Below are 13,408 nucleotides of genomic sequence, written 5' to 3'. Positions count from 1 at the left end.
TGGAAGTTAAACCCCATTTCTCCCACACTTGAATTTTATTGGTACAGAATATTTTATCAGGACTTAGTGTAAAAAGCACTTCTTAGACTTAAACATTAGCAACTACATCTAATATGCCTTAAGCATGTCATCCCGTCATTAGACATACATGTACCAGTAGTAGAAAGGTGAATCTTTTCAATAGGCCGGAGCATCTTATTAAGAGAATTATGTTTGAAACTTAGAAATATATCAAAAAGAACGACATAAAGTTTCTTTAAGGCTTACTGCCATTTTATCACCATATATTCAGTTTGAATTTGATTTCTAAATGTCTAAATTAATTCCGGTTTTGATTGCAAACATTTCAAAGGTATAATTTGTTTAACGGTTCCTTGTTCTACTGATATATTTGTAAGTGGTTTATTGTCTGATATATTGGTATATATTTTGATGGCTTAATGTTTAAATGTCCATAATTTCAAACCTTTAGAATTTAAATAACTTTAAAGGTCTCAGGTATAAGGAAATCATTTGGTATTTATAGTTTATTTATTATTTAAATGTCTATAATTCCACACCTTTAGCCATTTAAACATAATTAAAGGTATAAGGAAAATATTGTGTTGTCAGATTAATTTGGGTAATATTTATGGTGGAGGTTTACTGGCGTATATTATGATATATATTTAACATAGATAAAATAAGATTATATTGACATGGTTAAAAGGACAGGAAATGCCTATTGGGTTTTTGATTTATAATATCTTTATGTACACATATTTATCAATGTAGGGTAGTAGACGTCACTGTAAAACCACCTGTCGTATATAGATACCTTATATACCTATTCAAATTATCAGGTGTATGTTGAATACATATTTCCTTATTATTGCACACAGTCATGGTAGGGGTCATTGAGAGATATTAGGGACGCGGGCCCAGTCTAGCTATGTATATCTGATAATGAGAATAGGATTTAAAATAACGTTATTGATACGAAGAATGATCTTTTCTTATCTAGCATTGTATAAGTAGTACAATACGACATCCTGTGTACAAGTGGAAAATAAAAATATCAGTGTTTATTATATAGGTAGGAGATGCCGGGATAATGATAAGCGTGGCCGTAGTAAAATCACTCATGCGTACACGACATACATCAACAAACGCATGTACTTCACGCAGGCAGATGGCTTGTCTATTCATTATGTAAGTTTATGTAAATTTCATCAAATTTCTTTTTTGTCTTTTTTTTTTTGTTACAAATTCTCGTTCAGCTGTGGGGAAAAAATTCTTTGTTTTGTGACAGAACAAGAGTTTTCTCTTGGTCGTAAATTAATGTATACAGCCTCTTTTCTTATGCTTAATTTTTCTCTAGCTTTTCTCCAGACTTGGTCGTTTCTCCCCATTCTATTGGCTGAGGAAGGGGGGTCTGTCGTCTTTGTTACCTATAGAAGCTATTCAACGTGAATTATATTCATTTACCTTCCAGCTGACACTTTACCTTTTAATTCTTCATTCGTTGATGTTTTTTTTTTCTTTTTCAATGTTCATTTCTTACTCGAGTTAAATGTGTTTTATCTAAAATTAATGCCCATGGAATATTGTGAAGTGTAATTGTATGTAATATGTTCAATGAGCCGAACTTGATCAGGTAATATTTTGATGAATTTTATTTATTCGTGTGTGAATTTGAATGTTAACTGAATTTATTCACTAACTGTTATTTATTTATGACGTCTTTGATTGATCTTAAAACTGGATTATTTATTGCTTCTTAGTTGAATTATTTACATTTAAATTAGATGTTTTTTCCGGGATCTTTACAAAGGAACAATGAGCATCTATTTCTATGAAAATAATCAAACGAAAAGATTCCCTTTCATGATAAAAAGATACATTTGCTATTTTATGCTTGATTAAACTAGTTACTAATTCAACATCTGGCTAAACTTTTGATCTTTAGTAAGCAGTATTTGTCAAGTTTTTTTTTCTGAAATTAAAATGTAAATGCCTATGCCTCTGAATTCAATGAATTCAAAGATTTATTTTACAAATCACAAAAAAGTGACTATTTGGGAGTTTAGGAAACAGCAATGCGAATGTTCCAAAGTTTATGCTGATAGTATTGTTGTAGTTGGCTTAGTGTGTTTGGAATTCAAAAGTTTAAAAAAAAAAAAAAATGATTTGAAGTTTGTACCCCCCCTTTTTTTCATAGATAATAAAACCAATAATCAAGGATGTGTTTAGATTACAATAAAAATAAAAACCCTTAGGAAGCTGTTTATTTAAGTGAATAACATTAAGGATGGTCTGTACCGGTATCTAAGAATAGAGTATGATGTTTATTTGATCATGATGCTGTCACGTTACATGTAATACCAAGGCTAATATGTGCATAATGCCACATTTTCTTACATGGGTAGATTTCAGTTTAAAGTCAACCCTATTCAAATTCTGTGTTATGTGTTATAATTGATAGAGTTATTAATAATATTAACTTTCTTCGGAAAATATTGATTTGAGACCGTCAGTCAGGGGCAAAGTGACCGAATTTGGCCAATGACTTGTGAGCATCAAGTAGTCAATAATATTAGTTTAATTTAAATGGGCAATCAAGATTTTTACGATCAATAAAATGGAATTTGTAATTTGAAATAATTTAACTAATGCATCACATGTATTGCAAGTAAACTGTGATTCTGAATTTGTGCTTAAAATTTATGTAGAGACCTACGATAGCCTGGACACAAATTTAAGTTTCAAGACAGAAAAAAGCAAGCCAGTGCTGAACAAATGGAAAAGCACTAATGGACTCATGCTTGCCAAAGCCTGAATTTTTCTTGGACAAAGCAGTTAATGGGTGGCTTATTTCCATTATTTCCAGGTTTTCAATTGTGGGGGGGGGGGTTAAGGGGATGCTCGAGCTCCCAAGGGTATACCTCTGTGTCATAGATAACAATGTTATGACAGAGAATGTAAAACATACATCTATATCCTTCAATTAGATATCCAGTTGTCAACTGTTAACTTGCTTTTCAAAAGACGATTGCCCTCTTAAAGAGTTACTGGTAATTCAAAGCTAAATCTGTACATATTGCAGGTTTAGCTGTCATAGCTTCAATAAAAAACCTTGTTACGGAAAAAGCTTTAAATTGTCATTAAGTTATTTTTTACCGATCAATTCTTGATGGTATAGTTAGTTTTCTGCGGCAGATGTAATCTAAATATAGATTAATGATGTTCACATAGATTATGCACTTTCCGCGTTTCAGAGAAGGGGAAATCGTTATTTTCTTACGTGAGGATTGAAGATCTAGTTTCTCCCAATTTAAGTGCTGGGGGATTTGATGAAGGGAAACTAATGAATGAAAACTCAAAAGTTAATGTACTTCGATTATCATTTTAAAAGTCGTATTGAATGCTAGTTACATCAACTTTATTATAACCATTTTGACGAATGAGAAAAAGAGTTGAAAAAAATGTTTTGAAAAGAGAAGTTGTGCCAAAAATGGTACATGTACATATGTGGCACAATCAAGGATATCTAAAAATAATATGGTAGTTATTAGTATGGAAATTGTTTGATTGGATAAGACAGTAGTGTAATTGGTTTGAATGATGGGATATAATTGTTGTTTAAAGGGTAATCAGCAGGACCTTAACAAACCACTTAACTCCTCAAATAACTTGACTAGCCTTGTGTCGTGAGGACCCATGGGGCTTAATGAGAGTGGTCATTATTAAACTGGTAGATGAGTAATTAGAAGGTTTCAACTTTAACAGTTAGTACCGTGCGAGATACTGATTGGACGGGTGTCTTAGATCCATTGTCCAGTAATTCCCCCCTTTTGTTCCTAATGTCCAGTCCAGTGACAGTAACCCCTCATTATATATTAAAGTTTTCCAGCATTAAGTACATTGTTTCTAACACGATTGCCGTCTTTTATCAAGGGAATTCACATGTCTAGTAACTATTTCTATTGGCATTGTTGAAGGGTTGTGATTTATTTTAACATTGTTAATCAGATTAGGAGACTAAACAATCGGCTATATTTACACCTTCTGTTCAGTTTCATTGTTGGAATAAGATAACAGTTTCATTATATATATATATATAGATATATAGATATTTATGTATCCAAAAATATTAGCACTACTATTGTTTGTGTATATATATATCTGGCTTTTATTTGTATGTATTGAGATTTGGGTATCAAATAGATATCGGATGTGCGGGGGTTTTACTACGGATCTGTATTAAGGATATTTTTAACATCTGTATGTTCAATAAATAAATACATGTAAATGTATGGTCTCAATATTTATTTCTCAATAATTACTATTTTAGGTAACCTAAGATATTTTTAGATGTAGGATTTTTCCCAGAATTGTGTGGGGTCAGGCGGGGGGATGTATTTGTATATAAAATAGGTATAAACATTATTTATTTCTATATATTAAGTATTATTTTAAGACAAGTTTTGCTATTTTTAGACACGTTTGCCCTGAAACAATAGATATAAAGATGTGTACAGTAGTGTCACAAAGTATCATTTCAATACATAGATTGCGTAATAATTGTTTTTCAAGTTTTGAAAAATCAAACTTTAAAAGGTATTCCTCTTCCCCTTGATCTTTTTTAGTCACACATTTGAAAAGGATGATGTTCTACAGATTTAGATGGTATTCATCCATTGTTTTCTTAAAATACACATAAACTTTAAAACTTGATAACAATTTCTAAAAAGGACAGTTCTTATACCATACTTATCTGATTGTTTCAGATTATTTTTGTAACTTTTTAATGATTCTTGTTATTTTGAGTTCGTTTTGACATTTAAACAAAATCAACAATAAATGTTTATACAGCATTTATTGTTGTCGGAATGACTTGTTTATTGCGTTATGTATTTGAAATTGTGTATATCAGATTTTGAGCGGATGATATTTATAAAAAAAAAATAAATGTCATCTTACTTACAAATTTTAATTTTATGTGGGAAGAAAATGCCATCAAAATTGGAAGTCCTTTTTACTTCAATATTTTTATTTATATGAGCAAATGTCTCATTTCATTCATGTTAGGAAATTTGTGTAGGTAATAATTTTTTCTTAAACTTCATGTTCATAGGTTCTAATTGTAGTTATTGGTGGCTATTTGATCTGAATCTTTTAAACAAGGGTGTCTTTATTTTAATCAATTTCAACATTCACCAGTCTTTGCCACTTGGATTACAAAATGCAATTTTGATCATGCTGTTAAATACCAAATCAGAAAATCCTTCTCTATCTAAAACTGATTTAATTTAACCAATTCCATTACTGGTATATAGGCCTACCTAATGTTTATTAGTTATATGCTTTTAAAAAGATGATCCGAAGCTTCCTAGATAAGGTATTAAATCAGGGAATTAGTGTGGGTGAGATCCACAAAGATGCATGGTTGGAAAAATAAGTATAGACAATTTCTTCTACTCTTATAAGCCTATTAAGCTATACTTATTATTTAATCAGTTGAAGTGTTTAGAATCAGCATGTGAAGCAGTCGGGTGTAATTTACTTATGCTACTTATGAACATAAGTTACCATTGTTCCATCCTCAACCCAATGCATCTTTTCAGACGTCTGTTTTAAAACCAATACATTATAGTTCCATCTTTCTAAATAAAGTGTCTTGTTTTATTTATTCAATGATTTCTATTCTTTTGAGGTATTGATGTGGTTTCAATAGATTTTAAGAACAAAGGGATGTTAGAAAGGGTTAAGGGGTTGATGTCATCCCCCTATATAAATAGGCTTCAGTATATTCTGCCTACAATAACACACAATAATGAAACCCAACCCATCTATACCCCATCCATCTTATTCTCTCTCTGCGTCTTTGACATTTCTACAACTGTAATTCTACCTTACTACACAAATTAAGTAATTCCATTATGCAATCTCCTAAGTCCAGCTGTCCATTGCTAGGTCACATTAAGCTTTGGTCATTTCTTTGTTCGGCCCCAGTGAACTCAGTCAAAGCGGCACACTGCAGGAAGTGGTCTATTGTTCTTCTAGATAATGTTTAGTTTTTACCCTGGCATATGTGCTCTGAACTTACATATGGAAAAACTCGCAATGACCTTTTCTGTGTTATGTCACTTCCTTCATTCATACTTTCTTACAATAAAAATACAGATGTTTGGTCATCTTACCATTGGTCAGTTCTATTGAGTTCGGCAACACAACCTTTTATCTGATTGGTTAGCTTTGTTATGATTTGTTTTAAAGAAAATCTTATTTGATGACCTGGGTCATTCGACCCTTCCTTGGGTTCCATTGTCATCCTCATCAACCAGGATCAAGAAGACAAAGAAACATCACACACAATAGACAACTTTCTTTACACCCACTGGCACAGCTCATTATACTTCACAGATTTTGCATAATCTGATTCATATGTAACAAAAAAGCAGGGATCAATGACCTCCAAAGAAATTAAATAACCCCCAATCTTTCATTACTTACAAAGTGTCAAAGTTTGATGAAGCTTGATAATGAGTATGGGTGGTGTGAAGGGGGGGTGTGTGGTTTATTCATCACTGTTTTTATTGAACCTTTATCTAATCTTTAAACACTGATTACACCTGATACTAGACCACTGATCATCAACCATTGTCATCTTGTCTTTCTTTTTTACAACCAACTGTCAACTTTCACACATTAACCTGCTTCTAGTCAGACTTACATCCCCTCCAGTCTTAAACCTATAAACGTAACAGTAAAACAGATAAGGGGCCACCATTGACTTTAGAAATTCTTTCACTCCCTATAACAATCTCGAAGACCCTATTCGAGCAAGGGTTTTCTTTCAATCTGTTATACAAGAAAGATTTTGAAAAGTGGAGTAGGATAGTTTTTTTTTAAAGCATTGTTATTTCCCTGTGAAGAAGGATATTTTTTGTAAAGCAGTGTTATTTCACTGTGGAATATTTGGAATGGTAAATGAAAGGATATTTTAGGATTGATGATACTGATGTAAGTAAGAAAAACTTAGTTTTATTGGAAAAAAATTTAAGTTTAATTTAAATTATAAGAATTTATGTCTTAAATCAAGTATTTATACTTTGTTTAATGGCACCCATTTTGTCATATTATATGTAAGTATATATTCTTTCAAGTGATTCAAAGATTCTCAGAAATTATCTTATTCTGTGTAAAGAATTTAGCATATGCTGCATGTATCAAAGACTTTCAGAATACATTCAGTAAGGAATATGAGATATATTTGTAACAAATTTCAACTTTAAATAATCTCTATCAGAATTTAAACAATGTTTATGATTTAGTATAGGGAATTTGAATTGTTAATCCTCATCATAAATGTTTTCTTTATACCCACACTATACAATTAGGATAAACAATAGGTTTCTATTGATTGGTAGCACGCTAGTTGACACTGGTCAATTTTATCAGTGGGAGGTTGTTATTAAGCCATCTGTCCGATAGTATTGCGTACATTCTGAAATTTGTTTGTATGTTCTTAGTATAAGTAAATCAATATATTTAGGCTTGTACGTGCAGAAATTAATTAAAAGGCTTTAAAAGATTTTCACAGCCCACCACAGGTTTAGCAATATGTGTGAACTACGAACATTTATGTGTTTTGTTTTGTAATGTAAGCTGATCAAGAAAATCGAAGGCTTTAAAAGAAGTAAAGCGCATTAATCAGCTTACAATAAAACTGTACAAGGGGATTAATATACGCAGATTCAACAACAAATATTATCTCTGCTTTTACCATAAATAACTTTCTGCGGTCTTAATATAACTTTTTTTATAATATAATTGTATATCCATTTGGCTTATTGAAGTATATATGATATTTATTTATATAAGCTTAATTTTCTGAAACGATCGACAATGGATAATGAAATAATAACCTATTTAGTAAGATCTTTTAGTAAGATTAAAATAACGTATGCCATAAGTAATACACACGTAATAGATATAGTTGCAGTACGAATCATTTTTCTAGAGTTTTCAATAAAATAGATAAACCGTTTATTTTAACGGTAGTTATTGACTAGAAATAGAACCAATCAACGTAATCTGACCATTTATATATAAATGATAGTACTACATATAATTGTACATAAGAGTTGGACATGACCTTAGCAGAAGTTTGCTAACAGAGCTACAACAGTAATTGTAAGTAGTAAAAGAAAGATGAATGATAACTCGATCAATTTATAGTTGAAAAAGTAGTTCTGAAAATGGAAATGCGGGATATGGAACAACTAGTTATTGTGATTCCAATTCTTTCTCTTTAGAAAAAGTTTATCCACTGTTGTTAAAGGCACGGTTTCTCATATTTTCTGCAGTTTTGTGTTTTCTGATCTGTTTCAAATTGTTGCATTAGATGGTGGCTGATAAGAGTTATATTTTTGTACATGTCTAAATAAGTGCTTTGAAGGTAAGGTGTTTAAGAGATTTTTTTCCTTTTTTTTTTTTCTCCTTGAACTACATCGTAGAAGGAATCTGTGTAATGCCAATATCAAAAATAAATTGTTATTAATAAGGATTGATTTATGAAAAATGTTCTTTCTGATGCAAAATCAGATTCTAAGTAAAGATAAGGTGTGTGGCTTTCTGAAGTTGAATTCCTAATTAAGCTATATATCTAAATAAAGAAAAATCTCACATCTGCCAGTGGATGGCCAAAACTTGTATTCAAACCATCTGTTTCTAGAAAGTGACTGAACAAGAGACGTCTCTTAAAATACATGATATGAAGGTCGATTGTAAAACTTACGCCATAGTTCTGGTAGTAAAAATCGTAACAACAGTTTGGTAAATACAACAATCTTTCAACAAACAAAAAAAATCAATTGTTAAAGAGTGTATAATTTATCCAAACTTGGCGTATATTTTCAATGTGTTTTTCAAGAGTACGCAATAAATAAGGCCGAGATATGTTGTTTGTATGTTTTTGTGTTTATGAACCTGAAGCAAGTATGTGGGATATATCGAACACGCACCGCCTCCAAAGGATTACGGAAATATTTGTGCTTATACTGTCTAGACAAAGGACGACTTAACTGATTCACTTTTGTTGTCCCAATATGTCTAGAACAATTTAACTTGGCAGTCTGTGAGGCAGGTAGAGAGCCCTACACATACACAAATTGTTTATTTTAAAATAGCTACGAGAGAAGATGCTAACTGCTCTATGTAGGTATCGGTTCCTCGGTCATACTTAACAATTTTAGTCGAATCAATCCCTTAAAACTTATTAACATATGTCTTACTTAATTACCCGATTACTATTCCATGAATACGATTGTTGATTATTTTTTTTTATCTCAAGTTAAACGGCAATCATCTTGAATAGAGATGTATAACATACATGCATTCCCTTCATTGATTTTTATAGTATGAGCGCCAGTATGCACGAAAAAACTATTTCTGTATGTTTGGCTAGTATCCACAGAGTAGGCATATCTATATTGGTGTCTCCATGTCTAATCCGCTTTGGTTTGTCTTACTGTCGTCACTGAGTATGTCATCTCGTGGAAACTTGGTGCTAGTTTGGGCAACCAGACCAACATCAAAGACAAACGAGAGTTATCGGTATTGATAAAACTAAACTGTGATATCTCAAGTCGTTCAATCTACAATTCACAGGTGAATTAAAATGTGCCTTATATAACCGGTACATGTGCTCTGATAGATATATGGACAACAAATTCTATGCGGTAATTATCCGTTGCTAGGTATAGGACTGTCACAAGAGTAAGATACACGGAACTCCTGTGATATTTTATCAGGTAAGGAATCATGGGTTAATTATCTTAGATTGCGGAACAGATTTGTGTTTCTCAAGCGTCTGAGGTGTAAGAACTGATCATTCTCGAACAGGAATTGAGCTGAGCAGATACATATAAATTTAAAACACAATCAGTACACTCTGTTGTCACAAAAGTTAAGGTTTTCTTAAATAAAGAATCGAGAAGTTTTAATTCCATGAATACACAGAAGAAATGGTCACTCATTTTATTGCTTTGCGAAAAATGTGTAGCAATGAAGCTTTTGATTGCTTTTGAGTTGAAAAAATCATGGAATAACTGAAATACGTCTCAATTTTATTTTTATCGAAAAATTTAACGACATCACACCATAGTTAAGGAGTGGTTCTTTGGACATTTAATTGGACTTTGTTGTTAAGTGCAAGGAAAGTAAAATGTTTTAGTTATAGAATATAGGAAAGAGGCAATCACTTTAACGATAAAGCCAGTGATTTTTTTTTAACACATAAGTGGTCATATGGTATGCTCGACTTCCATTGGATGATCATTGGTATAATAAATTGAAGAATATTCTTTGTTAATGTTTTTATTTATTTACAACTAAATCCTATTTTTTGGGAGAATACATAAACACTTATTTATTACATACATTGTAGATTTTTTAAAGGTTCTTTAGAAATATGATTCATTTTTGGTTATCGAAAAAAGGCTGTTTTATTTGAATAGTAGATTTTTTAAAGGTTCTTAGAAATATGATTCATTTTTGGTTATCAAAAAAAGGCTGTTTTATTTGAATAGCGATAAACAGCATTTTGATATTACTAAGATCCATGACGACAGATATAAATAAAAGTAAATATGCTGTTGTTATGCTAAAATTTTAAATGTCACAATTTACCTTGGTTGTATTGAAGTTATATATTACGTATATATTTAAATATATGGTAAACGAATAAAAAGAACACCTTTACGAAATAGAGAAAGGAGACTTGATACTATTGTCGTATTTGTTTAAAAACCATTTGTGGCAGAAAAGTATTAATATGTAATCAAATATTGGGAAATTTGTGTTCTGCTGAATTGATCAAAAATGAATGTTATATAACATTTTTATTTCAAATTTATGATGTAATTTGGGAAACAGACGAGTATAATAATAATGTAACTTTGAAGAATGTTATTTTAGTGGTAACATCAGTGCATTGCAAACGTTTGAGATTCAAATAAGTTCTCAAAGAGCAAGTAGCTCTCCTTTTCATGTTTATTTACTGGGTAGAAGAATGAAACTGATGCTGATGATTCTGTTTTGCGTCCTTTTATCTGTTAGTTGTAGAGTTGACATCGTATTAAACGACCGATCAATATTAATATTTCTAATAAAGTTATATATTGATAAATAAACAGAGTGAAGCAGTGTCACCTCTACAAAGTATGAAAAATTAATATCCATATTTTGATAGATGGCTCTCAGTATCCATTATAAGATCTGGCCCCTTCAACCGCTCCATGCTGACAGTATAATGACGCTGTAATTAAATTTGCCCAGTATGTATATTTGCGTCCCCCTGAAATCAATAGATATATTTTGATTTTATCAGAAAGTTTACTGTGTAAGCACGCTTGCTATTTTTATTGCTTGTTCTGTTTGATCAATTATTGCCCAGTTCTGCTTACTGATTTTGATTGCTGAATGATAAATTTTGGTTGCCATGGCGATAAGTATGTAACTTTACATGCACACAGCATGTGCGATTTAAGTTACGATGTCACAAATCATTTGTGTGGGTTATTGACTATTTGGACCTTTTCCCGATTCTTTGGAGGTTGATTTTGCAGTAAACCGCACGATAATGTCAATAATTTTGTCATACATGGTTTTAATTGGTCATTGATATGCTGGGCGGTGTTATATTATACGTTATATATTGGGACTTTACTTATTGGTCGCTACATGTTGTCACTATGAGGATGTATATGTACAATTATATTTCGGATAATTGACGTCAGTAGCTCCCACATTCAACAATCAATCAATCATACAATCTGAATTGTAATAAATAAGAATAAAACAAGCAACGGAATAAAAATATAATTGAGTAATAAAACAGACTCAAGCAATTCTGATATTTGAAATAAAAGAGTGGGAGATGTTGAAGACGTTTTGATTTTCTGTAAACAAATAATTTTAACATCATAGATATATTTTAATAATACAGGAAATCTGCACAACAAAATGCAAACAGAAAGAGCGAACAATACACACTGCCAAAAAGTTTGGAAGACTAATTTGATTATGTCAAAGTTTGTTTGAAGAGCTAGGTGAAATTAAAAGTTTTTTTTGTTTATTTTGGTATATCTCAAATATGTTGACTTTGCCATAGTATTACTAAAATTTTATCTTGCCCACTATCCAAAATACAATAGTTGCAGGATGCCCCAATAAATTTTAATATTGAAGAAATGAGTTCCAAATTTTAAAAAACCCCACAGTTTTAACAGATGAAACAAATCAAATATTTCCAGTTTTTATTTATGAAAAAAACAAAAAACCCAACCTTGCCTTATTTTTTTTACAAATTTTAAAAAAGACTTGGTGGTAAGAACACCACACTCATAAAGAAATTCCTTTTATATAAAATTGCTTTATTATGTAATTCAATTACAAATGAACTAATGTAGCAGATAAAATTGATCCTAAAAATGGCTATTTTACATATTGTGATATTTTTTCTTACAATTTTCCGAATAATAAAACGTTAAAGTAATTAAATATGTGAATACAGTTATGACAATTTGATATTTAAATTGATTTTTTTTATGACGATTGCTAACAATTGAGGTTGTTTGATTGCATGATGTGTTTTTAATAGGTCGATGGCAGCAGCAATTGTTCCATACCTAGTAGCATATTTACGCTAAATGACAATTACTATTTCAATACGCAGCTGGTTATATCAAGCTCTTTGATTGGCCAACAATATCAGGTTCAAAGTTAATAGTGATTTATATTGGTATATCCTTTTGCTTGTTTCTAACTATTGATAGCCAAGAACAAATGACTCATCGTGGATTAATGGGCTTCGAATGAGGATAATCGCACAACAAAATTGGCAGGTGTTCTAAAGTATAAATCAATTCTTACAGAACTCTCATATTCCTATTGTGTGCTCTGATCGATCATATATCAGTGTTGATTGATACCTAGATAAAATGGTTTTTATATAGCGGCTTGTTAGTAACACCGTAAGCCGAGATAGATGTCAGCCAAATCACATCACGCTGCGTCAACAATCGTCTGTTAATTATTGCAAGCGCTTCTGCTTTATAAATAGTCAATTCCAATTACCATATATATGTGTAATTTAGGGTTCATGTAGAAAAATTTGTTATCACTGAGAAAGTTGTTTCTTAATGTAGATTTCTTGATTTACCGCCTCACTTACAATTGATGTGAAGTCTATTTAATAGAATGTAATCATTGACCATAACATGACTGACTTTCTTCTCCTCTTGTATGTACTCTATTTATCAATTCTCAGAAATAAATGTATTCATATCTAAAGAATAGAGACCTCTATTAATTATTTACTTATGGTACCATTTTACCATTTTGGTTACACTCACTGATGCAT

The 13,408-nt window shown here is 31.2% G+C and overlaps 1 protein-coding gene across 2 annotated transcripts in view; it reads left to right on the top strand.

Moving 5' to 3' along the window:
* Positions 1 to 13,408, top strand: part of LOC126823743 (uncharacterized) — a 43,536-nt gene that overhangs the window by 14,045 nt on the left and 16,083 nt on the right. The window contains exon 1 of one of the 2 annotated variants that reach the window (XM_050552712.1): positions 1,086 to 1,191. The exons of the other annotated variant lie outside the window; for it this stretch is intronic. The gene's annotated coding sequence lies outside the window, so the exon portion shown is untranslated. Of the gene's footprint in view, positions 1 to 1,085; positions 1,192 to 13,408 lie in introns of those variants that run through there. 2 annotated transcript variants of the gene reach the window in all.

This window comes from Patella vulgata, chromosome 6 (assembly GCF_932274485.2).
Source record: "Patella vulgata chromosome 6, xgPatVulg1.2, whole genome shotgun sequence".
In the NCBI taxonomy this organism is placed as follows: Eukaryota; Metazoa; Mollusca; class Gastropoda; family Patellidae; genus Patella; species Patella vulgata.
Note: the sequence above shows the minus strand (reverse complement) of the source record. Positions and strands in the feature narration are given on the sequence as shown.